This window comes from Perna viridis, chromosome 4 (genome assembly GCF_037379345.1).
Source record: "Perna viridis isolate PV_CMFRI_1.1 ecotype Kerala chromosome 4, ASM3737934v1, whole genome shotgun sequence".
In the NCBI taxonomy this organism is placed as follows: Eukaryota; Metazoa; Mollusca; class Bivalvia; order Mytilida; family Mytilidae; genus Perna; species Perna viridis.
Window position 1 is genome coordinate 23,595,101 of NC_142448.1, and position 27,959 is coordinate 23,623,059.

The window sequence follows — 27,959 nt, forward strand, 5'->3', positions numbered from 1 at the left end:
TTTTACCAAAACTTGCATATCGATTTTGATATCAGTTTAAGATAAAACTAAATATAAACTCGGAAAATATGAGTTATTTTTAAACTTTCCAAGTAAACTGAAGTTTTTGACAACATTGATTTCCAGATCATACCTTTTTATCATAAATGTATCATGAGAAAAACGATCTAACTGTAGTGGTAAGTCGTAATTGTGTTTTATTCACATTTATAACATGCAGTAAAATAAATACAAAGAGCTATGATATATATTTTCAACTGGATGAAAATAAGTGTATATATATATTTATAACGCCTCAGAATGTGACGACTCTATTCACTACACTGCTCCATCGGATCAAATTGATACAGGGAAGATAACGTTAACTTATAGAAGGGTCTGAAAAACTCGCAACGATGTTAGAACTGTCAAATTTGCGAAGCAAATTTTTGTCGTTCCCTCCGCGGGACTCGAACTCGTACCGCTGTGACATCTATGGCAACACATATGGGGATTCTTCATTTTTAATCACAATAGCAACCACCGGTTTCCATTTGTGTAATTTTTCATCCCTAGCCAAAAGTGAGAAACTAAACTAAACTGTGGAGTGCTGGCAAAGTACTTATGAAATATGTGAAATGCAAAATGAAATATCTAGTCGTGTTGGAATTTTATTAAACAACTATATAAATCTGTATACAGGATTTCTATTATTGAAAGATATATATATAATTCGGTAGGATCTTAACTTTTTTTCTTGGAAAAAATAAAAAAATATCAGCAATATATTTACTTATTACTCGAATTCCAATTACCCATGGTGTAGTCCTTAACACCATCGTCAAGTACTCAACAGTTTGATCCGAATTATATTTCACCTTTTTTCTGTTGACACGTGTGCCACTTTTGGTTACTTACTTTGTTTTGTGTATTTATTTATTTTTGTTCATTTGTGTTAAATTGTGTGTAGTGCTATTTTTATGTCACTTGGTAGCAGCTTAAATTAAAAATGTTCCTTACGTTTTGTTCATATACTGATTGCTACTTTTTATATGGCAGTTTTGAGTAAAATTAAGTTTGGTCACACCATAATTGTTTCTCAATGGTTTAGATTTTATTCAAAACGTTCGTACTTAAAATTCTATATGAAAAAATACACATTACATGGAGAGGATATAAATTGATTAGAATGTTCTTATGGTTACAATCACTTTTCTAAATACCCGATATATAAAAAAGATTTTTAAAAATCGACTTACAATCACAATGAAACAAATACAGTTTATGATTTATTTAACAATTTTATGAAACTTTTTTTTTAATTTTGAATTAGAAATACCTGCTTCTGTTTCGTATTGAGTTGTAAAGAATGACATGTATGCTTAAGGGAGTAATAATTTGAATTAACTTTATTAACTTTATGAAAAAGAGATATATCTTCATAAATATGATGAACTTGACGGTATGGGTATGTTCCTTCATTGGATTTTTCATACTTAGTATTCTCTTTAGCTTTTGTTATTGAACTAAGATTATTATTTATAAATTTCCTATGACAAAGTTTTGACTCGAGATTGATAAACATTGTGTATATTGACGTGTAATTTGATTTAAATACACATTTTCAGAAAACCAATCGTTAACGTTGTAATATACAGTTCGTGGAATCCTTTCCTAATTTCAGGAAAACTGATATTAAGGTAAAACACTATCTATGTGAAAGATTTAGTTCTACAGAAGTATTTTGTAAAACCTTAAGTTACTAAGAAAGATTGATTGAAGTATAGTTTAATCAGAGGGAAGCGATATCATAGGTGTGCTGTGTTCTTTTACTGTGTTGTGCAAATTTCACAATAAGTGTTAACCGACCATGGGTCATTGTAGTTCGCTTTTCACACTAAATCAGACTTTATATAATTTTATTCTAAACTAAACCAACAGATTTAATATATATAGATCAGTGAAATTAATGGACTTGCTAGTTATACTTTTGGGGGCTGTTTCAAGAGTGAAAATAAAAAAAAATGTATAGTCAACTTTTCTTTTCCGTTTCACAACATTTTTGATCCATTTTATTTGATTCAACATTTTCATGCATGTGTGCTAAGTTTTAATACTTGAATTAGAAACCAGACATATAAATATTAGTAGTAAACAAAATGCAGACTACATTTCGAACATTATGACTTAATAGAATTTAATGTTAGCAGTTACCTGAAAATGGTAGAAAGTTCTCTCTTTCATAAAATCAGGAATCTACCATTCACAATTTAAGCTTTCTTGTCCGGGTAAACGCATTTTCGGCAGCCATATTTGAATTAAACGTCACGTATATCAGTAAATGTTTAACTCGCACGCTTGTTTATTGGTCCATACTATGTATTATCTAATACGCACCAAATATACCTACGACAATATAGATATTGTCTTCTGATCACTCTGTATGTTTTCCATTAATTCATCAATTCCTCAATTCCTGTTGCCAACTTTATTCTAAATGTTCCCTTATTTACTAGTTTCCTTAATAAATATGACAGACAACATAATTTGCGAACAGTGAACAAGACTTCCTCTATTAGGAAAGTTAGGTAGAGCAAATTATAATTTTTTTTTAAAATTTTGCACCCCTAATTACTTCAAAAGGCAAAGCAGTTAATGTGATGAATCTACACATTGCATTGTTTCTGTTCTGATTTTCTTGTTACATGCTGGTATAGCAAATTTTAAGCCTGGTGTGTGATATTGAGGATGAGATTTCAATCACCAACTTGGTGAATTTTTTTTTCGATCAAATACTGCTTCCCAAAAAAATTTCAACAGTATTGCCCATTGCACTTAACAATCTAAGCACCGCTTTAATTGAAACTGTATATAGATATTTTCACCATCATTTTTCAAAAAATAAATTCAATGTCAGTTCAGGGTTTCAGTCTTACCAAAAGGAGTAAATGATAAACTCGAGGCAATAGTCAAAAGAAATACTAGTAGTTGTTAAAAAGATAAATATGAAATATAAAATATGCCAATGTCATGCCGCAAAAACTTTCCTTGAAACAATATCAATGACCCTGACATTTCCGTTGGAAATTGTGGATCACACCAAAGTCTTATAAGGAAAATAATATAACTTTAAATATCAACAAAAGGGTCTGCAACAAAATTTAAAGCGCACAAAGATACTTAAGACGCTGTCCATATAAAAATCAGATAGATCCTATGATGTGGTTGGCACAGGGTAAATTTTATCCCGCCGAACTTTTTGTTCTAATATAATGTTTATATCATAAGCATGTCAAATAGTAAAAATATATTTAAAGCGACAATGGTAGGCTCGGAAAACGATTTTAAAGTTCCCTAACAATGCAACCATATTTTGAAAAAGTTAATGAATTATCTCCCTTTTTCAGTTAATTTCAGTGCTTTCTATGTATTTTACTATCTTTAATCGTTGTAGTTAATCAAAAAAAAAAACATTTAACTTTGACAAAGGAGACATTTTTGATATGAATTGGTTGATTTGTTTTGGGGTTTTGTCCTCTCTTTTTTAACAAAATTTGTAATGTGTCGTTTTTGCAAGGACACCCTCTTAATAAAACCATACACAAATGTAAAAGTGTTTATAATTTTTTTTTCTTTTGAGATGTCAAAAATGGTGTTGTACTCCCTTTTATATGGAACCAGTGTGAAAAATACTAATCACAGTTTGTTATTTATAATATGCATGTTAAATACAATATAACGCGTCTAGACCAGTTAATTAAGCAAAAGTGAGTGCATTTCAGGAAGTATTTATTCCGGAAATATTTATAGCTGTCGGAACTTGAGTAAAAATTAGATAACAAATACGTAGGTTTGCCGCATAATGTATCAGTCTTGTATAACATATTCCTGAGCGGGTGTACATCAAAATATGGCAGCTAAAAATATAGCGCGCTTCTTTTTTTTACCTTTTCCTGTTTTTGTTTCTTGGCAAATGACTATCATTTTTCATCACAAGCACAGGGTAAATATCAATCTGTGACACAAAAAAAATGCTTTTGAGAAAAAACAGTATTTTCATGAAAAATAATGCTTCAGAAAAGGGGTCTATTTTATGAACTCAAAAAAAAAGTGAAAGTATAAAAGTCTATTTTTAGTTTGACCTGTCCTGGTGTACCAAAGTTTGTGCCTTTTTTTCTAAAATGGACCTAAAAATTATTTTTGACATTTCCTTCATTGAAAAACATGGTCAAAAGTTAGATTGAAACTCCTTGTCTATTTTTAAAAAAAAATATGAAAATAAGGTATACTATAGAAGCCTATGGGGCAAAGAATACAATACTAAGACCATAACTAAGGCGGTCAAACTTTTGTCATCTTGCCATTTCCTGTTCACGTAATTGTTTTCACTGTGGCCGTATCTTCCACTAAAATTTTGTGTTTTTGATGGGAAATGAATCTTTTGATAAAACATTTAATGGTAAATGTAAAATGTAATTTTCTTGATTATTAGTAAAATAGAGTCATGTTATTGGTTATACGATCACCTAGTATTTTTTCACTGGTTTTCAAAATTCTGGTGTTAAAAATATGCTATTGGTTTGCATCCGCGACTGTTAACGCATGATGGCACTTCCATACTATCAGTTATTCGTTCGAAACCGTTTCGAAAATTAGCGGGGTTTTACCTACTCACCGAATCATCAAAATGGCCGATGATTATAATCTCTATACTTAAAGGAGTGTATAGGGATTTAAGCAGTATAGTGCTTTAGCAAATTTAACATTTTAACAAACAAAATATATGTTATTTTCCTAAATTCAGCATATTTTTAACTAATTCACAAAATATTGTTTTCTTTGTTTCCAAAGTTGTTTTTTTTGTACTGAAGTATATTTGCGTTTAAACTGTTTTAATACTTTAGATCGATTTTTGCAAACGATTTTTACGGTTTATGTTTACAATAAATATTAATTACTACTTAGTACAAAATGTGAAGAAATATAGACCATATTCAACTTGTGTTCATCATAAAATGCAATTTGAAGAAACTACCTACCACATGGACTGTTTTATGAGCATTTTCCATCAAAAAAATATTTAACAATTTGAAAACAAAATCGATTTCAGAACTGCTTTTGAAAACCCCAAACCCACACCTCATATTATTTGTATATAAAAATGTTATGTTTCCAGTCATCCTACCGACCCTCTTGCAGACCCCCTACCCAAAAGTTTTGTTTTATTTGTGATTTGAAAATAAAATAATTAAAAAGTCTGCGGATTGTCTTTAAGAAAAAAAGACGAAAATAAAGCCAAAGATGTTTATTCTTCTATCCTAGATGGAAAAACAAAGCGAAATACTAGTTGTTTATATTTAAATCGATTGTAAACATACATGCCGTGAGTGTGCTCTTGGTCGTGGATAATCTCTTTTGGGATTCGGTGCTTGAGATATTTTTGGTTTTGACCACCAACCGCAAAACAAAAAATATCTCCAGCGCCGAATCCCAAAAGAGATTAGGCCGTGGACTAAGTCTTTAACATGTTTAGTCTTTGCAGATTTGGTTTTCATTGTATTCCGAGTTTGATGTCACTATGATTTATTTCATTTCAAAATTTAAATAATAATAATAATAAATCCCTACCTACAAAATTTTAGAATGGTGCTCGGAAACATCACATATTTTTTCGGCCTTGGAGATTTCTCAACAATTGACTGGCATCAGTCTTACATGCACTGAAAAGTATTGATTTTTTCCCACAAAGGATTTTGTTGGGTCAAAGATTCAACAAATGCTATAGGTTGTACAGAGTACAGATCACAAATTGGATCACTAGGTCACGGGTCGACATTAAATCACGTGATTATGCATTTAATGAATTTAATGAATGAACGTGGTCACATGACAACTAATTTCTCCGAATACACCATGACCCACATTCACGGGTGTGACTATGCCCGGGGTCAGCGTCACTCATATCGCGCAATTGAATGGCTAACACTGTGTTACGAAAGATTTTTTGGGGGGATTTTAGTGGTTTATATCCAAAAACACTTCCAAATTATCTGCTAGAAGAAACGCTATTCTAACTTTATAATGCACGAAATAAAGGGTGTAACGGATATACTGAAAATCTTTTTACTCGGAAGTCATGTGACTTCTGAGTTTTAAAACCATCTGATGGCAATCAAAAGGACTTCCGGTTACTTCCACCGTGAAAGCGATCTGGCGAATGAATTTTAAAATGTATCCAATTGATTATTTTGTATAAATACATTGTCCGTTTTCACAGTATACGATTATATTTTACATGATTGATTGTCAAAGAAAAAAATAAATACATATATATATATATAGAAGTTTGAACTATATTTTATCAATGCTTTTGATATCCATATATGGATTCCACGTGATTAAAACTAAAAATAGGTTGTCAAGATTACACACTGAGAAACAAAACAAAAACGAAATGAAACGAAAAAAAAAACCGGAATTTAAATTGAAATTCTGAATCATCAGCATTGTGTGCCATGGATAGATTCAGATTCAGATTCAATATTTTATTATAGTCTCAACACTTGCAATATACATATACAATATAATAAAAACAATAGTTACAAATATAAAACACTAACAAGTGCCATTCTAAAAAGAATTATGAGAGACTGTATAAATCTACAATGTATGTCTCGTATTATGACAAACCAATTACATATTCATGAATATAAAAAAGGTTTTGGCAACCATATAACCACAATCATCTGATTTAAAAAGATAAATAAATTTTTCATCTTCATTTAGAGTTCTAAATATATCACTATATCTATCAATGTCTTGAAATAAATTCAATCTTAAGTCTGCATATAGTGGACACTGCATTATGACATGTTTCTCATCTTCAATAGAAGAATCATTACAAAAAGAACACTTTCTACCTTCGACATTTTTACCCTCGTATCGACCAGTTTCAATTTTGAGTGGGGCAACACCACACCTTAATTTTGCAAAAGCACTTCTATATCTATAATTATTGATACTTAGAAAATATTTCTCAGTTTGATACACATTCTTAAATAACTAATAAGTACGTAATTTTTTACCACCACTTTGAGAAATAATTCTATTTTCCCATTCTGATATATACTTCTCAAAAATAAGATTTTCTAAATTTGAAACATCTCGTCTACTTTAAGACATTTTCAGTGTCTATAAAATTATAAAAGTTACACTCTCTTAGCTTATCTTTAACTTTATAGCACCATTTTTTCTTATTTATATTTACACTCCATTGAAAAATTTTATAGTTAACTCTGTCTCTTTCCATAACAGTAAATCTCTTCCACTGTCTAAAACATTTGACCATTGTTTTGTGCATGGATGTCTCCAACCATATCACCACTGATAGCACCATTAGGTGTATACTTCCCTACCCCCATAAAAAATCTGATCGCTCTGTTCTGGACAGTGTTTATGCATGAAAAATTTCTGGTATCCCAAATAGCAGAACCATAGTTTATCACTGGCCAGATCAGGGTATCAAACAGTTTATTGAATGTAGGATATTAGAAACCACCATGTTTATTACTCTTTACTATAAAAAGACTAAGAGCTCTATTTGCAGACTTGGCCACCGTTTTGCCATTTCATTATAATCTAAATGCTTTGTAAGTAGTAAACCTAAATACTGATAACATGGTACAATATCAATAAAGTCACCATTAAATAAAAAGGACATATTTGTACAAGGCACAGATGGGTTCCTAAAATGTACTATTTTAGTCTTTTGTAGATTCACCCCAAGACCTTTTCTATTACACCAATTATTCAATACATTGAGCATTAGCTGTAAGTCATTCTCATTTTTAGCCATAAGAACGATATCATCAGCATAAAGTAAAATATTAACTTTATCATTACCAATATCAATACCAATATCTAAGGCCTGTAACTCTGTAACCAGGCTATTTATAAATATATTAAATAAAATAGGTGACAATACACATCCTTGCTTAAGACCCGAATTAACATTAAACCAATCAGTCATGTGATTGTTTACCTTGACTGCACATTCTACATGTGTATAAATACTTTTTAATGCACATAAAAATTTTCTACTCAAACCTAATTGGTCTAAATTTTCAAAAAGTATATTTCTATTTACTGTATCATATGCCTTTTTAAAATCTACAAAGGCGGTTGACAACTTCTTAAGCTTTCTGTTCTCTATAATAGATGTAATAGAGCTTATATGATCTATAGTGCTTCTATTTTTTTCTGAAACCATTTTGCTCATCATGTAACTTATCATAAGTCTCAAGCCAAAAAGTTAACCTAGCATTCAGAATACTACAATATAATTTATAAGCACAAGGCGCTAATGTAATTCCTCTATAAGACATAGGATCTTTTGGATCAGACGTAGAACATTTCGGAATCGGACAAATAATTCCTTTCCCCCACGCTGAGGGGACAATACCAAATTTAAAACATAAATTGAAAATTCTATGTAAAAAAAAACTATCAAAAAATCATTTCGAAATAATTCTGTAGGTAAAAGATCTATACCAGGGGTTTTACCCTTCTTTGCATTATTTATGACATTTACTACCTCTTCTATACTTATATCATTATCTAAAAATTCAACATAAATATGGTTTTCTACACCAGTATCTACCCTTTTTTGTACAAACATATTACAATTCAAAAGATTTTTAAAAGAAAGTTTCCATTTATTTAATACAAAGTCAATATTATTGCACGTTGTACCATTATCTCGTAGAGCTCCCATAGGAATATGCTTTTGTCTCTCATTGCCAACACCAATTTTCCCTATTTTCTTCCAAAATTCACGGGGGTCATCAAATTGAATGTTTATAAGTTCAGCTTGTTTATCATGCCAGTATTTACGTTTTGCTCTCTGACATTCCTGGTCAAAAGTTTTTCTTTCTCTTACATATACTTCACGTTTTTTCTGCCGAGGGCATGCTTTACATTTATGCCGTTTTCAGCTTTACATGAATTGTTCCATAAAACAGTTAATCTATCAGACCACCATGGTTTCTTAATTCTTCGCCTTTTATTGTTTATATGACTATGATGAGGGCGTTTCTCAAATTTATTGTCCATTTCAGTATGTACTATTTGAATGAAACTATCATAGTAAGAGTCTAATTCTAATTGGTTGGTACAGTTCATTTCTAGAACATTTATGATATTGTTCAATTTATTTATAGTCTCAGGATCTGACATCCAATTATTTGGTACTTGACGAGTATCATATCTTTCTGGAAAAAGCGTACCAGTCTTTACGGACTGATTGTCATTGCTATCATATGATGTACATGTACCTATACTTTTATCTTCTGATTACGGAAAGTTATATGTCTATTGAAGTACTGAATGGTCAGGAATATGTCGAGGGTCATATTGACCTACATCATAAAGTTTATCTGCTAATGACCGAGCACGTATGACCTCAAAATTGTCAAATAAATGTAACTGTTCATACGGGACAATGCAATAATCCACCACTGATGATCCTCTAGTCGACACGAAGATAAAGTCATTCTTCTGTTTTGCGACCATTTCATACACAACAATTTATATTGATTAAAAATTCGCATAAAATATCACCATAATTATGGATATGTAGTTCAAGTTGTGGTGAAAGCGCTGACCCCCTTGTAAATAATTAATCTTCTTGGAAATACAGAATTAATAAATTACCATCAGCGGATTATAAAGTTTTTAAAATACCGATAATAAATATTTCATGACTTCCGACGTTCAAGGCCATTGGCGCTTTGATTCAACTTTATTGTAATAATGTTATTTCATTAATGCTGTATTATAATATATAAATCGAAAGGTTTATCAAAAATATTGAAAGTGTAATGTATATATTGATTTTTCTCTTTGTGTTTTTAATTTAAAAGGAAACTTGTACCTGTATTTTGTGGCATATTTACACGTGCAACAAAATCAGTTAGAACACGTGTACATGTAATTAATAGACCTGAGTGAACCAAGTGCATTTTATCAGATATTATCCTAGCTAAGAGTAATTTGTGGAAATTGGATAAACTTATCAATAACAAAAATCTGCAAAGTATGCGTAAAAAGTAAAAGATGTACATTCGTTTATAAATTTTCAGCTGATCTTTACTTCTATGAGAAAAACAAGTGAAACAAAAATAGGATTTCGACAAACCAATTTGATTGAATATCCGATTCTTTAACAAAGCCGGACAGGGTATCAATTTTCAAACCCTGTAGGTATGCTTTGTTTACCCATACCTATCGTTATCATGATAACATAATTATGGGTGATTTGAACTCGGACTTGCATGTATTTGTAACATAAAACAATAAAATATTTGATATTATTAACCGTTTAAATCTGCAAAATATTATTGATAAACCGACGCGAAGTAAGGATCGTTCTAAAACTTGCTAGATCCCATCACCATATCGGATAGCATTAATATAACTATTTCGATGTTTTACAAATACCTTTATCTACAACTGAGCATGACGCACCAATAATAATTTGGACTGTCAAAGTTACAACACAAAAACTTTTGATATAACAGTCTAGTTATATAACAATTTAGATAGAGACAAGTTTAATGACGTAATGGCCTCTGTGAAATGGCGTATAACTTTAAATGGCCTTGAGATTGATGAACTATGTAAAATGTTGACAGACACTTAATTCGGACCATAGAAATACCCGAGAATACCCAAGAATACCCCTAGAATACACAAGAATACCTCAAAATATACATTTGAATATTGAAATATTTTTTTTTAAGATAAGGTAGTACAATACAGTTAGGTCATTTCTGAAAATTTGTTCTCATTTTGTTGAAATAAAGCTGTTTTGAGGCAGTCCACACAGATATTTCTAGTGTTTTGACATTAAAAAAAGTGCATATTTTCTAAATCCTTGGTGTGTGGATGTTCGAGTCATTTATAAGTAATTTAGTGATTATTCTTATAAAATTCAGTAGCCATGGTAACATACTGACAAAAACAAATAAAAATCAGGGGTGTCTTTCCAAAACTAACAGCCACATACTATGTTTTATAAAATATCAGGCACTTAGACACTACCACAGGATGAAAGCATGCATGGAGTATGTGGAAAAAGGTAAAAATAATAAGACCCTTTTCGATTCATTCTCTCACAACTTTAGTCCCAAAAGTTCGTGCGAAATAAGGTATTTTGAAAATCAACCATCTGATGGTCTCAGTATCGTATTAATTTTCCCATAGACTTCTATAGTGAAGTGCATATTTTTAGGATTTTTTAAAAAAAAATATGTAAATTGATTCAATAAAACTTTCACTTATGTAGCATTTCTAAGGACATGTAAAAAAATAATTTCCCGCATAGAAAATAGGGTGAGTCCACGAAGATCGGACAGAAAATTAGTCTTGAACTATAAATAGCCATTTACCTACTTTCACTTTCTCACCAAACCAACCTTTTCAGTGGAACATTTTTATGATATTATGTTAGATTTTCTTTTTAAAAAGTTCTTCATCTTACAGTGTGATGTTTGCTCTATTTTATAAGTCATTGTTCATATCTTTTGACAAAACATTAGTTTGTAGAGAGGCAAAAAGAAAATGCACTATATTTTTATAGCATCCATGTTTTGAATTACACCCGCTCAGGGATATGCAATACGATACTGGTACCTGATGCTGAGGAGAGAACCTAATACAGCAGGGGACTGAAACATACCGGATACCATTTTTCATTTAAATTACACCTGTTTACCATAACATATATTACATCTGTCTATGTATAAATGCTTATCTACATTTAACCAATATACCCATCAAATTTCAACTTTTAATTTTAAGTTTTACAAAATTTGACCGGGGTAAATTGGTGTGCGAAACAGTGCACTTTAATGTAACTGTATAGTGCACCCTAATGTTTTTATTCAGTTTTTTTAATCAAAATGGCAAATAGAATTCTCACATTGACAACGTCATAAAAAGTGCTAACGTGATGCGAACGCTTAAATATAAAATTTGTAGGAATACTGCAGAAAAATTTTATCCAGTTTACGTACGGCCAATTTTAGAATATGCATGCATGTGAGGTGAAAGACGATTGTGGTGTAGTTTATTCGAATAAGTTAGAAAATGTCCAACTTAAAGCAGCTAGAATTGTAACTTGATAACCATTATCTAATCAACTGCGAAACTGGATGTGAAACATTTTATCTAGATGCGAGAGAAGAAAACTCCAAATGATGTATACACTTAACAAACAAATTGCACCTCCATTTCTGTGTGATTTACCTCCTCAAACAATTCAAAGTACTACTAACTATTCGCTAGGAAATGGTTCAGATATAAGATATTACCCTTCTGTAGACTTTCTATAACAACAGAATAATTCCTTCTACCACAAGACATTGGAATAAACTAGATCAATCAACAAGAGATTTGGATTCCTTATCAAAATTCAAAAGCGAACTAAAACGTAATGTAAAAACCAATATCCCCAACTGACACTATGTTTTGGGACCCAGACGACTTAATATTGTTCTAATACAAATCAGAGACGGGGCATCATTTCTTTATTAAATGGAAGAGTAATCTGGGGAAACAAGGTTCTAGAGGAAACCAAAAGATTGTAATCCAGGGACAAAGACCAGACATGAAAAACTGACAAACACAACAAAGAGCATGTAATAAATAATATAATACATATAAATTAACAAAGGTAAATTTAATGAACAACTCGGACTCCACTAAAAACTGGGAGCATGGACCAGGTGCATCGGTACGGTAAACGTCCTCTGCTTTTCTAGAAACACCCGCCGAATTGCTCATAAAATATCAAGTCCAGTGTAGACGAAAGAGGAAAGGAAAACTATGACACATATAATCAATCAGTTTTCATGATGCAGATATATACAGTGTAACGATCGACGAGTTCATGATGACGACCATGAAACGTCAATAGTTATTACTTCAATCTTGTAGCAACATAATTCTGTTTCAGAAGCCTAATTGTAAGAGGTCTAGCGCTATACAAATGAAAGTAAACATTGTAGGTAATCCAACTTGCAGATGTGGATTCAAAGTAGGAAATCAATACCACTATTTTTTCGAATGTCATTTATACAGTCTCTTAAGGCAGAAATTAATGATCTTGTATGGTTACCGGGAAATTTGCCAATTAATCTAGAACTTTTTTATATGGACATGAGGATCTATCTAAAGAACAAAACGTATTATTATTGAAGTCTGTTTTTTTAAATATATATATAAAAAACCCAAAGAGTACCTTGTTGCTTAAGTTTCTATTACTTCTGTTGAGCAGGCACACTATTACACAAAAACACATATGTCTCATTTTGTTTATCTTTTCTCTTCCATATTTAACCTTCAAAAACTTTTGTCTCCCTTTCTTCATCTGTTTTATATGACTAATTTTCAAAAAAAATATATTTCTGTAAGCGCATGCTCATAAGATTATTGTATATTTCTTCAACGGAAAAAGACTTCATAAGTAAGATGTACTTGTGTCTAATTCCTTTTGTACGTTACTCGACAAATAAATTATGTTTAAACTAAACCTATTATTAGCGAATTTTGTAGATGATGTTTACAGTCTTAGTTCGTTAGTTACATTTGTTATTGAAAGAAATTTATTTTACGTAAGACATGGAAGTACTATGACATAAAAGCTTTTGTAATATTTGAACTACAATATTTCTATAATTATGTGCTTATTTTTAAACTATATGAATTTTGACTCAGCAAGTCGACTATTTTTTTTTTCGAATTGACCTGACGCAGGTCAAGCATTCGCACTCAATCAATTTCTCCCTCTTATTGAAGATGTCGGAGCTTCTAATGACGGGATCCGTGCAGGTCCAGGTGTCAAAAGAATAGGCCTGGAGCAGCGCTAAGCTTGTCGTAAAAGGCGACTAAATAGTGCTCAGAACCCTAGCCGGGGGCTAGGGCGCTTTGCCCACAGAGCAACTGGGTTGTGTGCCTCAGGTGGTGGAATGGGGTACCCCTGGTGTGTTACATGCTGAGTTTGTCAGGCTATAATACGGAAAACCTGACCGCAAACCATAGTGGTGCACCGTGTTAGGAAAGATGCCACGTTCCTTGCACGTTAAAAAACCCTACTGTGGTATTCTTCCGGAGTAGGAACCATAGGGTTCCGCCACAGGAGGCTAAATTGCCCGACCCTACCCACCTCTCCCTCTTTCCAGTGGCAATCAAAATTTGTTGACCCCATTTTCCTTGTGTCCCATCCCATTTTTCATTTCATCATCATTTCATGTTCATTTTATCATCAATTTCATGTTCATCGCCTGAATATAGCTGAAATATTGCTGCTCGGACGTTAAACCCCAACAAACAAACAAACAAACAAACACGGTTCAATTTTGTACAAGTGGTTTTACTGAGGGTCTTTATAATCAGTACTGAAAACGATATTTGAGAGAACATTTGATTTCATGTTTGGAAATGGGAGAGTTTCTGTTTTCTAATTCACTAATGGGTCAAGCAGGTAAAATGAAATAAAAAACTGCAACTGTAGAAATGAATTGAGATTGTGGTGAGGCCGATGGTATTGAGGATATGGTAGGTTGTGACTATAAAATGGGGTTAAGAGATATATTATAATATAGTGTTTGAAAACACAAATCTTGTGCAGATGCTGAACCTGAAAAAGCATGTACTAAACACAGCCCTACTTAAATATACATCAAACAATTACACCACACAATTAACAGACGTTGTTTACTCAGTTAATCTTTTAAAACAACATGTCACTTTAATTAACCTGTAACACAAATTAACTCAATAACAACCGGTACATTGCAATTACGAACTTCTTTGCTACATTTGCGAATTTTTTGAAAATATGCACCTTTATAATGCCTTAGCCATGCTTCTGTGATGAAAGTAGGATAACAAATAGGATATATAACACTACTGAATTTATTGAAATATGAAAACAAAGAAATACGAATATAGCCAATGAAATGTGAAATTTAAAGCAGAACACACCACATATCTGAACTGTTATATAAATATTTACATAAACAATACGTGGGCTAAGATAACCCCTGAATCAATAAAAAAAAAAAGCAAAAAATGGAATATTCGAATTTTCCGTTCAAGTCAGATAAATTCTACTCTACAAGTTATTGCTCGACTTAAACGTCCCAAATTTGGTATCATTCAATAGATAATTTTATTTTCTACATAGATAAACCACAAAATACTAATTTTCAAGAAAGATTTTTTTTTAAAATGGGAAAAATATTACCCATACCCCTAGAAAACTGGTTACAGTATTAAACAAAATTCTCATTCACATCATACCAAGAGTGTAGAACTCACATTTTAAGCATTCATAATTAAGAAAAAGATGTGCAAAACATATCTGATCAATTCAGGCGCTTAGTTTTTCCTTTTAGGGTATCAATATCTATAAAATCAGAAAAATGAGAAATTTAAGAATTTCAGAAGTTTCTCTATATCACCCGTTATTGTCTTTTTTTCAAATTTCCGTAGTTTAAACAATCTTTTATGAGACACAAATATTAATATAATGTCTAAGCTTCAAAATGAGCCTAAGCAATAAATATTTGAATTTTTTTTTCATGTCATGTTAGGTGGGAAAATGCCACCCCTACCCATGAAAAAACAATGCCTCAACATGAATTTAAATGTTAATTTTTAGCAAATAAAGGGTGTGCAATAAAGATGTTGGGTTCTTTTGTTTTAAATAGCGATGTATTTAACATAACTCATTTCAGACGCCATATTTTTAATTTGTAACTCGTCATTTTAAACTTCTTTGAAATAGCGGACAAATCGTCCTTTGTCATTCTTCATTTGACAATGTAATAAACCACGTAAGATTGACAATTGGTAACTCGTACTCTGAAGTTTTGTGACGTGAAACATGTCGATTCGTGAAATGTCAAATTATGCTTAGTTGCATTATATGTTAACGATCATTATGACGACAGATGGCGCTCGGGATTGGAAGACAAAATGCAGTGCAGCTGTCCAGAACGGAAATTGAACCGGTTAGTCTTAAAACAGGACGAGCATATTTTGATACTTTTTTTACTATAACTTTAAGTTTCACGCAGTCAAGATTTTTAATTTATCTCTAATTCAATTTCAAACATCTATACATCAAAATGTAGAAAAAAGTATAAGCTTGAAGAATATGATGAATATTTTTGTCAGACATTAAACAAATTTCAGTTATTTTATGTATTGTTACCACACCCCATACAAAACGACACAAATCACGTAACAGAATAAGTCCGTCCTGTCAAGGTTTTCCCACCTAACTGACGAAAAATGAAATAAATTTATATCAAAATGTGCCTATTACTGTAAGCTTTTGACAGACGTAACACATTTGATCAATGACGAACTTTATTCATCGGCGTGCCCCCCTTTTTATCGCAATTTTCTTGTCAAAAAATGTTCGTCCTGTCAAGAGTTCGCTTTATTGTGTTTTGATATTATCTAAAAAAAAAAAAAAATAAAAAAAAAAAAATAATAATAAAAAAAAAAAAAAACCTTTTAACTAATATAAAGCACTTTTATTATTCTTTAGAAATCACTTTACATTTTTGAATTCCACTGCGTGAAACTAAAATTATAGCCTAAAAAGTATCAAAAAATGCTCGTCCTGTTTTAAGACTAACTGGTTCAATTTCCGTTGTGGACAAAAGCGTTGCATTTTGTCTTCCAATCCCGAACGCCATCTGTCGTCATAATGATCGTTAGCATATAATGCAACTAAGCATAATTTGACATTTCACGAATCGACATGTTTCACGTCACAAAACTTCAGAGTACGAGTTACCAATTGTCAATCTTATGTGGTTTATTACATTGTCAAATAAAAAATGACAAAGGACGATTTGTCCGCTATTTCAAAGGAGTTTAAAATGACGAGTTACAAATTAAGAATATTTGATGATTTACAAGTCTCGAAAAACGCATTACGAAGTGAGAAGTTGCAAATGAAGAATTTCAAAGTTGCATATACAGATTTTCAAAGTACAAAATGGAAAGTTACACACTTACAAGTTACAAATTGACAATTTATGAATTTCAAATTGACAATTTACGAATCAAGAAGTTACAAATCAACAATTTACGTATTAAGAATTTTGACCCCGTTGGCATTACATACTATTCTACTCGTACTCATTATACCAGTTTTTAACAGATTTTGAAACAAAGACGTGCTCATGAAGTACACTGTACATTTTGGTAAAGTTTGTTATGTTTTATGTAAGATAAATTAGAATTATTTTAAAGAAAGAAATGTAATACAGCTAGCAAGAGATATTTTAGGAATAAAACTTTAGAACACTGAAATATAGTAGATATTTATCATATTAACAATTTTGATGCAGGACAAAGTTTATGAATAATGACAGAAATATTGTTTGCAAAATTCAATCCACCCGTATTGACCACTGTGAGAATATTGACCATATGACTTAAAAACCAATAAAACCTGGGACGATATATGCACAGTACATGTAACAATATTTCTCCAACATGAGGAGGTTTCTTCTATACCATATATATAAAATACATGTATATTTTCATGAATTCACTTTGTAACATAATGCACATATCAAAGATACTGTTATGATTTTTTCCATGATTTCTTTTCAGTGGTTATCACTTAGAAGTTTCACCAGATAAAGTGAGAAAGAAAGCAAAAGTAAAACAGACCAGTTTTGTGCTGGGACACTATTCAAGCATGAAACAAAGTTCATGATTCTCGAGTGCTGGTACATGTATGTGTTTCATGAAGCTGCTGTAAATGTATACGTCGACATCTTTTAATAAAAGCTATACAAACATGAAGCCTGATTTCTTAGCACTTGTATATTTGCAAAACATAAGAGTTACTTGTAATCTTATACATATTTGTGAAACAATGATGTAGAAAAAATGAAAGAAATGCACATACATTATTGAAGGCAGACAGGTATAAAAAACTCAATAGTGATTCATCATAAAAAAGTGGTACTCATTGGGTATGGGTTCACTAGTAACCTTTTCTTTTGGAGAGAAAAAAGATGGACTTATACTCAAAGTGCATCTGTGATAAAAACATCATATTTCCTGTATTCACCACATCTCTATATCCTTGACTTTCCAACTTAACTTGAATCTTCAATTGCTCAAATCTGTGAGGTACAAAGATGTTTTTATACTTTAAAAATCTTTAACCTGTATAGTAGTTTTTGCAACAAGAGTTTGTATCAATGTTTAAACTAAAAAGAAAAAATCCTAGAGAAAGGTAACCATTTATTGTAAAAAAACATGTAGTTTTTTTAGACGAGTTAAACTGAGGGCCTAATCAAAATAACAACGACAAGTTTTAGTTTCGTTTGTTTAATCTATTACAAAAACTCCCGTCAAAGTGAGCACAAACTAGGAGAATTTTTTTGTTTGTTCATTCTCCTCCAGTCTGCAGGATTCATTTCTTCATGCATCTCCAACCCGAAATTTCAAAGTGGATCCATTCTTACTTTGAAAATTCATCTAATATTGATAGTCAGTGACTCCCAGTGGAATTAATTTTTTTTTTAAGAAATGCTGCTTTAAGCGTAAAGTGTCCAGAAACGTACACAGCCAGGAATATAAAAAGCAAAATTACAAAAGAAGATCCAAAAATACATTAATAAACAGGCAGTATAAATATGCATTGCATTAAAACTAATGGTAATTCTTTAAAATGACTAAGTTCTGATCGGTTTATTTAGCTTCCAATTTGGTTATATGAATATTTTTTTTAGGTCTTCCTTGACTCAGTGCTTCAGCAATTTGATTTAATACCGAAAACCAGTTTTCATAGAATTATGCAATTTGTTAATTTTCCACACAGACAATGTAAATGTCCCTATAGTGCACCAAAGTGATCTTTTTTCAGCTGACAATGCATTATATGTATGACCTTCAGGTCTTTTTCTGCTTATTACTGACATCAGCATGACATTTGATTCACCGACAATGCAACATACATATGCAAGTATGACCTTCAGGCTTGTTCTGCTATCAATTCAACTTTGGCACGACATTTGATTTGATGACAATGCGACATTTACATGGCCTTGATTGGCTTATAATTCGACATAGTCATGTCTTTCATCATGACCTTCATCTGCTGAAAATCGACATACGACATGGGCATGACCTTGATCTGCTGACCATGTGACATAGGCATTACTTTGATCTTTTGACAGTCAAAATAGTTGATTCCATTTTAGTTTACCATTTAATTATTGTTTCAGACTTGTCAATAAATATAATGACTTTAAGATGGTGTCCAAGAAGACCCAGGCAGTGGGTGGCACATGATGAACTTTGTTTCAATTCAAACAAGCAAGCAATAACTATAACTTTATGTTTTTTCCGACGCAATCGGTATAGCTTCGCTTTTTACCCTTTGACCTTAAGGACGTTCTTCTATGGAAACGCAAGTCACCTGATTGCAGTTCTTTTTCCGGATTGATCAAACGCTGATAACTTAGTGGCGTTCGAAAAATCTGTATCGAAAATTTGGAATTGCGTTCGAAAAAAACTTTATTGGAACCTTAAAAATTGCGTGACGTGTTATTTTCTTGAAAGAAATGTAGAAACTTAGAAGTAAAAAAGAACAAAATTTTACTGCGTCGGTTATCTTTCTTTTAAAGATAGTACTTGTTTTACAAAAGCGTTATGTTAACTAACGATAACTATCTTTTATGGCAATTTTAGTAAGTACTATAAATCGATAAGATCACAGAAATGTTACTAGAAAGAGTAATCAAGGGAACCAAGGTTATAGTCAAAAGAATGTAATCCAGAGACAAAGACCAGACATGGAAAACAGACATACACAACAAAGAACATGAAGTAACTGAAATCATACATACAAAGTAACAAAAGTAAATGAGCTCGGACTCCACTAAAAACTGGGAGCAAGGACCAGGTGCACTGGTAGGGTAAGCGTCCTCTGCTTTTCTAGAAACATCCGCCGAGTTGCTCATAAAAAGTCAAGTCCGGGGTAGACAAACGAGGACATATATTGAACCACTTTGCTCCGCAAACCTACAACTGTTTCCTCATTTGCTTTGTATTACTCCGCTATCTTAAAGGATCTACTATATGTAATGTGAAAAAAAAACACAAGGCAAGAAATAATCTCCTTTGCAGACGGTAAATTCGTTATTTCAAAGTTTTGCAAAATCAAGCATATAAGCTAGCGAAGCGATATGTAGTAATCAGAAAGCGGTTATAGGTCTGCGGAGGAGACTGGGCACGAGCACTACTCATTACAAATCCGCGAAGCGTGTTCCTACATTTTAAGTGTGTTGATTTCAGCCATTTTCCGTCACTTTATGTAGTCATGGGTAGCTACTTTGTGTTATCTGTAACTCAAAAAGTATTAAAACAAAGTTACAGAAAAAAAACAAAATCTAAAAAGTGATTATCAAAGTTTTTCAATGACAAGACACTCGTGCAAAGCTCTCTATGGCCTGTAAATAAGGCCTATTCTTCGGCAATGAAAGACACTAATAGGCTGTCAGGAGTCTGAATCGCTCACTTTGTTCATATTTTTACCTTCACGGGCAATAACTGGAAGTCGTCCATCAACTTCGACCCAGTTTAGACTTATCAAAGAATCATTTCATCGAAAGTTCTTTTTCTGTCTACTAGAGCTTTCAAGATATTCACTAAGAAATAAAAATTTTGGCCTCTCATGTGCAATAACTCGAACGAAGAGTCGTTGACCCAAATAGGGACTTTTGTAGGCTTTATTAGACGAAACATTTCATCAGTTGAAAGTTTTTCCCTACCTCTTATAGTTTTCAAGATATTGGCCGAAAATTGCCAAAAAAACAAGGTTATTTTTCGCCTGTCAAAGACAATAACTCTAACAATGAGTCGTCTGACAGCTTTGACCAATGGCGACTTTTGTATGACTTATCATAAAAATTATTTCATCAATCGAAAATGTCTTCCACTCTCTTATAATTTTCAAGATATTGAGATCATTTTTCGCATTTCAAGGGCAACAACTCTAACAAGGAGTCGTCCGACAATATGACCCACAGAAAACTTTTGTACTGCAGCACTTCAAGCTGAAGAGGGAGAGTCGTGTTTATATTCCAGTATCTCTTTTTGTAGTGTTTGAGATATGTAGTTTATGTAGAAATTGATGACTTGAACCATGCGGTCTAAAAATAGCAACGGCGCGATGTTTTACGCTTGATCTCTATGATGGAAAATGTTAATAAAGAAGATACGCATGTGATGCAGGTGATTAAGTTTGGTAATAATCTGCAGAGTCGTTTCAGAGGAGTAGATTTTTAAAGAAAATTTAACTACGGATGAAAGACGATGACGGGAACGCCAACTGATGACAAAAGTTCACATGGCCTTTAATTCCAGATGTGCTGAAACTTAGCTGTAAAGAAAAGCTGGGTCCTTCGCTTGGCTGTTTTTAAGTCTCTAATATTGTTAGCGACTTCTCGACACCCGTAATTTTAGTACTTAATATTCGCATATGATTTGCATGAATATATAGTTCTACGCCACGTAATGCTGCAGATGTTCGCCGTGTTTACCAGCATAACGTCATAGTTCTAGCTTCATACGAGATAAAAACGTACCTCTTTTAAAAGTATCATACAAGGTTTGCTCTATACGTGTTTCTTGCTTTTACGAGAACGGGAAGTTTACATGAAATGATCGGTTAGCATTGAACATTACCCAGTTTCCGATGCAGGCACAGGGGCTCGTAACAAAAGACTATATAGCTCATATACATTATCACAGCCCAGATATTTATGAATATTCATTAACAGTTGTAAAATCTGGTCCCATATCTAGTTCCCTGGTCAATATCACAAGAGACCCAAATATCGCTACAACCTACCTCTTTTTAAACATATCATGCACTTGTCTATGCGCGTTTTTTTTTTTTTTGCTAGTATGAGAACGGGAAGTTTACGTTAAATAGTCAGTTAGCATTGCATTTATGTAATATAACCCAGGTTCCGATTCAAACACAGGTGTTCGTTACAAATCAGGACACCGATAACTATATACTTAGTATAGCCATTGCCAGTTGTTTAATTTTGTTCCGGGAAATTAAAAACATTCGGGTCATCACGGTTACGAAAGAGTACGCAATCATATCAAGGAAACCAAGGTTTTAGCGGATATCACCCCATTTTAGAGCCATTTTGTATGTTAAAAGTAAGCCAAAATCAGTGACAGAGAATATTTGACGATTAGCGACTTGGAAGACTTCAGTCTTTGATTTGTTATTTTGGTTATTTTGGTTATTTTGTTTTTTTGTTTTTGTCTTTGTTTGTTTGTTTGTTTTTTTTTAACAAAATCAATTTTCTGATTTAGTTTATAAGACTGAAAAGATTAAATGACCCTTACACAATATTTACATTCGAGTGATTCTTGTAAGTAATTTTAAAGATATTTGTTTTTGGCACTTATCCAACTGACTTCTTTCATTGTGTTCCATGTCTCAGTAGTACGTAACAAAATATCATTTTAACTTGATGGTCAAGTTGTGTTTTTCAAAAAAGTACACCTTTTTTAAGTCCAGAAAAGTGAAAGAGTTACACTTTTAAATGATATCTTCTAATAACCATTTAAATGACACTTTATAATAAAAGGGTAAAGTTACATGACTTTTCTACATTTTTGTGAATTAACTTACAACAACAAAAGGCTTCGGTACCAGGAGAAAAACGCGCTAAGAATTATGTTAACAAATTTTGCTATTCTTAGGTCAGGTCACGGTAAAAAAACAATGACAAAGTATTTTACTGGTGATTTTTCAGAACATACTTGCAAAATAGCATTATTATCGTTTTAATTAGATTAAACCCTTTAAAAAGAGAAATTTTTGGTTTATTCGTGCGAGTAGAGATATTCAACGCACTGGTTCCCGCATTACAGGTCCTCTCCTGGAAGTTTATTTGTTGAGCTATGTGGTAGAGCCTGGTACGGATTAGCAATTCCATGACAAGTAAAACTGACTGTAACGTTTATTACAAGAGTAAAAGCGAGCTCTCCGAATATACAACATGTTTAAATATATATACTATTCAATTATATAAGACACATCCATCAATCAATGTGAATCTGGACATAAACATTCTATGTGTCCAGTTTACCCGTACATGTTTACCCGTACATGCATATAATTCAATTTATCATATATATAGTTAACATAGACAATATTAATTCTTAAAGTCATTATACATTCCTCCCTTTCTCAACAATTACAATTTAATCAATAATGTCTAAGTACTGTCCTATCACAGCAGGTTATCAAGTAGGCTTAATACAAGTCCCTCTTTATTATATATATACACAGAAAATCTATGTAATTAAATAGGACTCCAGCTAAGGATCATGCAAAATGTGATTCATGGGTAAAAAGCCTACATATTTTTATTTTTGATATTTTGTTTGAAATGTCATTGTAAACAGAAATTAACATGTGGTTTTTCATATAACCCGTGCTCTTAGGAGATAAAAATTATATAGAATGCACTGTAGATTTCAAAATTAAGGGAGATAACTCTGTAAATGGCACTCAAATACAATAGAATCTACTGGATTTTCAATGTGGATTATCTCCTAAGAGCAGGCAGATTTGAATGAATAATTACACATTCCATAGTATAGACCCATAAAACAACTTAATTACAAAAATAAAAATATGTAGCCTTTTTTGGGGTGTATCACTTTTTTCAAATTTTGCATGATTCTTACAAAGACAGCTACTTAATCTGTATGATAACGCCACTACTTATTTCTTTCCCGCAACAATTAGTAGATTTGCTATCAGGGGGATACATGCAATCAATAAACATTTTCATATATTCTTTAAAAATAAAGAGAGGGAGTTGTAGCAAGTCTAGTTATCAAGTTATAACTTCTGACAATCCAATAGCTTTGAATTTCGCACTTCATAACTAAACACTTAGCGGGTTTATGTAGTAAAACGGAAGTAGGGTGAATCGTATAATCATTCGCTGATGGAGATCATTTATGTATTGTCAATATGACCTCTTTGTGTTATCTCTATACGCTTCATTAATCTGTATACTGAATTATTTAACATTCCAGTATTTAGCTATTGGGGCATTTTATTTAGAATTCACTTTACTTCTTTGATTAACAAAGCGTCGATTTAATAATTCTTATTACTTTGTGGATTGAATGACTGTCTTGTGTTTATTTTTTGTTTGGCCTCGATATTTGAATAGCCTTGATTGGGCTTAATACATGTATATGGGTTTATAATGTCACTTCAACAAATCAGTAGCTTCAGTTTTTTTTCTAAAATGTTTTCAATAGCATTCAAATTATCTTATGTTCTGGTTAAAGAGCAACCAAGAGAAACAAGGTTATAGCGGTAATCAAAAGAATGTAATCCAGGGACAAAGACCAGACATGGAAAACAGACATACACAAAAAAGAACCTAAAGTAACTAAAAATCATACATACAAAGTAACAAGAGCAAATGAGCAACTCGGACTCCACTAAAAACTGGGAGCATGGACCAGATGCAGCGATAGGATAAGCGTCCTCTGCTTTTCTAGAAACATCCGCCGAGTTACTCATAAAAAGTCAAGTCCGGGGTAGGCGAGAGAGGAAAGGAAAACTATGGCACGTTGAACAAATCAGTTTTCATGGCGCAGATGGATACACCGTAGCGATTCACGAGTTCATGGTGACGACCATAAAACTGATGTAGTGATGACTTCAATCTTGTAGCAACATAACCATGTCAGAATTCTTGCGCGATACAATGAGTCTGCGTAGTTTCGGAGAGCTTTGGCATAACGTATGAGCTGTGATATGAACACTCCATACGCAGGTGCTGAAGGGGTGTTGCCACAGATGAAAGGAAAGTTGACAATACTGAATGAAAAGCCATCACGTTTGTCGTAAAGTTAGCTCAATCGTTTTCCTTTACCACCGATTTCTAAGTATAGGTTAAGATAAGAGGCTGACTAAGTTTGGAATTATTTGAACTGCGGTCTGCGGACATATTGATGTTAATGACAGCACAGTATTAAGTTAGTTTATGGAAAATAACCTACCTTCCCCAGATAAGAAATAAACAATCAAATTAAATTATTGTTTTTCGTTACATAAAACTAATGTAGGTTCGGGTGAATACTTCAATTCTGTGAATGGCCAAGAATGAATTTTGTCATCTTCAAAATTTCTACCAGTGTACGTAAACAATTACTACTAGTGTATGTTAGGTTGCTGAACACTGACAACACATACATATGTAGACACTGAGGAGTACTCAAAAATCAAGATTGTTAGAAAAACTAGAAACGTTTTACATTTTCAATTCCGGTTTTATGCTTCCTCCATTTATCGTTATTGGTGTAATACCACCATTTCGGAAACCAGTCGCCTGCACACACAGGAAAGTAGTTCGTAATGACACGAAGTAGTCCCATTATTGCACCCTATCATTCTTCTTGTTTAGTAGAGGTATACAAACTTGGTGTCATCTGAAAGCTGAATGAATCAGTAATACTCTAACAACTTCATTTTCTTTATTCAGTGTAGGGTAAAACAATGCTGAACAAAAACTCTAGGCCCCTTGATATGGCTAAATTTCAAAACGAAAGTAGTGATTTCTGCACCTGTCTACTTTCACTTTACCGTTCTTTCTTAGAAGGCACACAAGGTATGTTGATATTTTTATGAGAGTTAAAGTAAATGGTGACTATCATAATGATACCCCTCTAGCACCATCTGTACTGACGTAAAAAGACATTTTAGCCTTATAAAAATCTGAATTTAACATAAAAAGTAATGGAGACCAGAAATAGTGGTATTACACCTATTGTTATAACCCATTCAATCAATTGATACGTATTAACAGTGACCGTATCAATATCATGACTGCATCAAAACAACCCCCTTCAGATGATCATATTTCCTCGTAAACTTGTTCTAATAATAATGCTTTAAAACACACCAAGTTTCATGAAAATTCATCAAGTTGTTCTTTGTATCTTTTTTAACTTTTATTTGGGATGAACAAAACAATTGTCCTATAATCCAATTATCTGACTTTTGCATAAAAGGCCAAGGGTAATTGAAAATGATACGTGCAACATTGTACTATCATGCTATACAAAATATAAAATGTTCCGGACAATAAAATGGCCTGACAAATTCTGAGTTTGTACCTTTATAGACATGGTCATGTCTTATCATGTACTACCCACATACCAAGTATCTATGGCCTACGTCAAAAGACAAACAAGTTATGGTCCAGGCAATAAACAAATGCATAAAAAGTATGTTTTTTTTTTGTCCTTTGCATAAAATATCATTGTCAAAGGCCATAAAAAATGGTACGCGACACAAGGTTTTATCGTGATACATCCACACTACACCAAATATCAAAATCCTATGTCAAAAGACAAGAAGGTTGTGTTCCGGAGAAGCCGAAGACGAATTGACACTAAAGCAATAATTATGTGTCCATTTTAAGAGGCACACTGATGCTTAAGGTTTTCTCCAAATTGTTCGGCATGGTCTGTGAAAAATGAACTACTGTCGACAACAGAAATGAGCTCAACTCCATGGCGTAAGAACCTGGCTAGACTAAGCTGGGACTTTCTCTTTTGCTGGGGTATAGACCAGACCAGGACTTTCTATTTCAATGCTACGGCTAGTCCTCAGCGGTAATACCACATTTTTAAGACTTTCATTTTTACAATGCTAAAGAGGTAGTCCAGGCTAGGACTTTCTGGTCACAAATGTCATGGCTACTGTAGTCCCCGACTGGACCAGATAAAGATTTTCTGTTTAACAATTTTAGGGCTAGGAATTTCTTACATCTTATATATCAAGGACTTCCAATGCTAAGGCTATTCCTGATGCTTCACCATATAAAAAAAAAGTTGTTTTACTGTTCTATAGGCATAATTTTCCACTTTTACAAATTTCTGATCTTACTATGCAAGACTTTCTGTTCTTACAAATCATATAATTCTGGTATTACATTGTATATGGACAATCAAATGGCGACTTACTTGACGAAACCATTTTTATCGTCAATATTTCTTTTAGAGTTTAATAACACCGCATTTATCAGTTGTGTATACACAAGTTCAAATGAAAGAAAATAAACACATTAGACAGTGAACATCACATGCATAATTCTAGTATTCAGTATTTTAGAAAGCATATAATGTTCTATCACTTGGTATCCTTTAAACACATCGACGGAAAAGAACGACTAATGGGACTCTAATACGAAAACAGTTCATTAACATGGGAAATGTTATTCTCATCAAAGAGTTCATCGTGCTAGTGCATGAGTTCTTTGTGTGATGTCTTGTTTCCTTCTCTTAAGTATTTAGACGCAATCTGTTTAATCAAGTTCGCTACATTGTGTATGTGAATCATCCTTGTTTTCTGTTTTCACACTTAAACCATGTTTTTTTTATTTTGTCATATTTGAATTATGTGAGTGCTGACGTTTCGGTATATAAAACAATAAAACTTAATGAAATAGTACTGATTTAAATTTGTGAATAGTGTCAAATTTAAAAAAAGTACAACATACAAAAATGTTTATAATTTTTATCAAACGTAAAAATAGAAGGTTTACATCTTCAATGCTGCATTAATAATAATACTGTTTAAATTAATATAGATTACAAAAAAGTAGATTCTCCGTAACGCGCAATTACTAGACCTTAACTTTGGTGACGCAGGTAATTATATGAGGATATTTCAAATTTATATAATGCGCCATGAAAAAAAAAAAAACAATATTCAGTAGATACACCTTGAAATGTAATTGACATAAAATGAAAAGACATATTGTCAACAATTCCAAACTGAGTCTATCGATGCTTTAAGTCCATCGATGCTT

The 27,959-nt window shown here is 32.4% G+C and overlaps 1 protein-coding gene and 1 long non-coding RNA gene across 5 annotated transcripts in view; one reads left to right on the forward strand and one right to left on the reverse strand.

Moving 5' to 3' along the window:
- The window catches only part of LOC148619405 (uncharacterized), a 134,813-nt gene that overhangs the window by 29,412 nt on the left and 77,442 nt on the right, over positions 1 to 27,959 (reverse strand). Inside the window, exon 1 of one of the 4 annotated variants that reach the window (XM_088579265.1) lies at positions 2,194 to 2,348. The exons of 2 other annotated variants lie outside the window; for them this stretch is intronic. The gene's annotated coding sequence lies outside the window, so the exon portion shown is untranslated. Of the gene's footprint in view, positions 1 to 2,193; positions 2,349 to 27,959 lie in introns of those variants that run through there. One more of the 4 variants, XM_088579267.1, reaches the window with a different exon arrangement.
- Positions 62 to 17,874, forward strand: LOC148619406 (uncharacterized). Its single transcript, XR_015921587.1, has 2 exons — positions 62 to 179; positions 17,680 to 17,874. It is a non-coding gene; the product is annotated as an uncharacterized LOC148619406 (long non-coding RNA).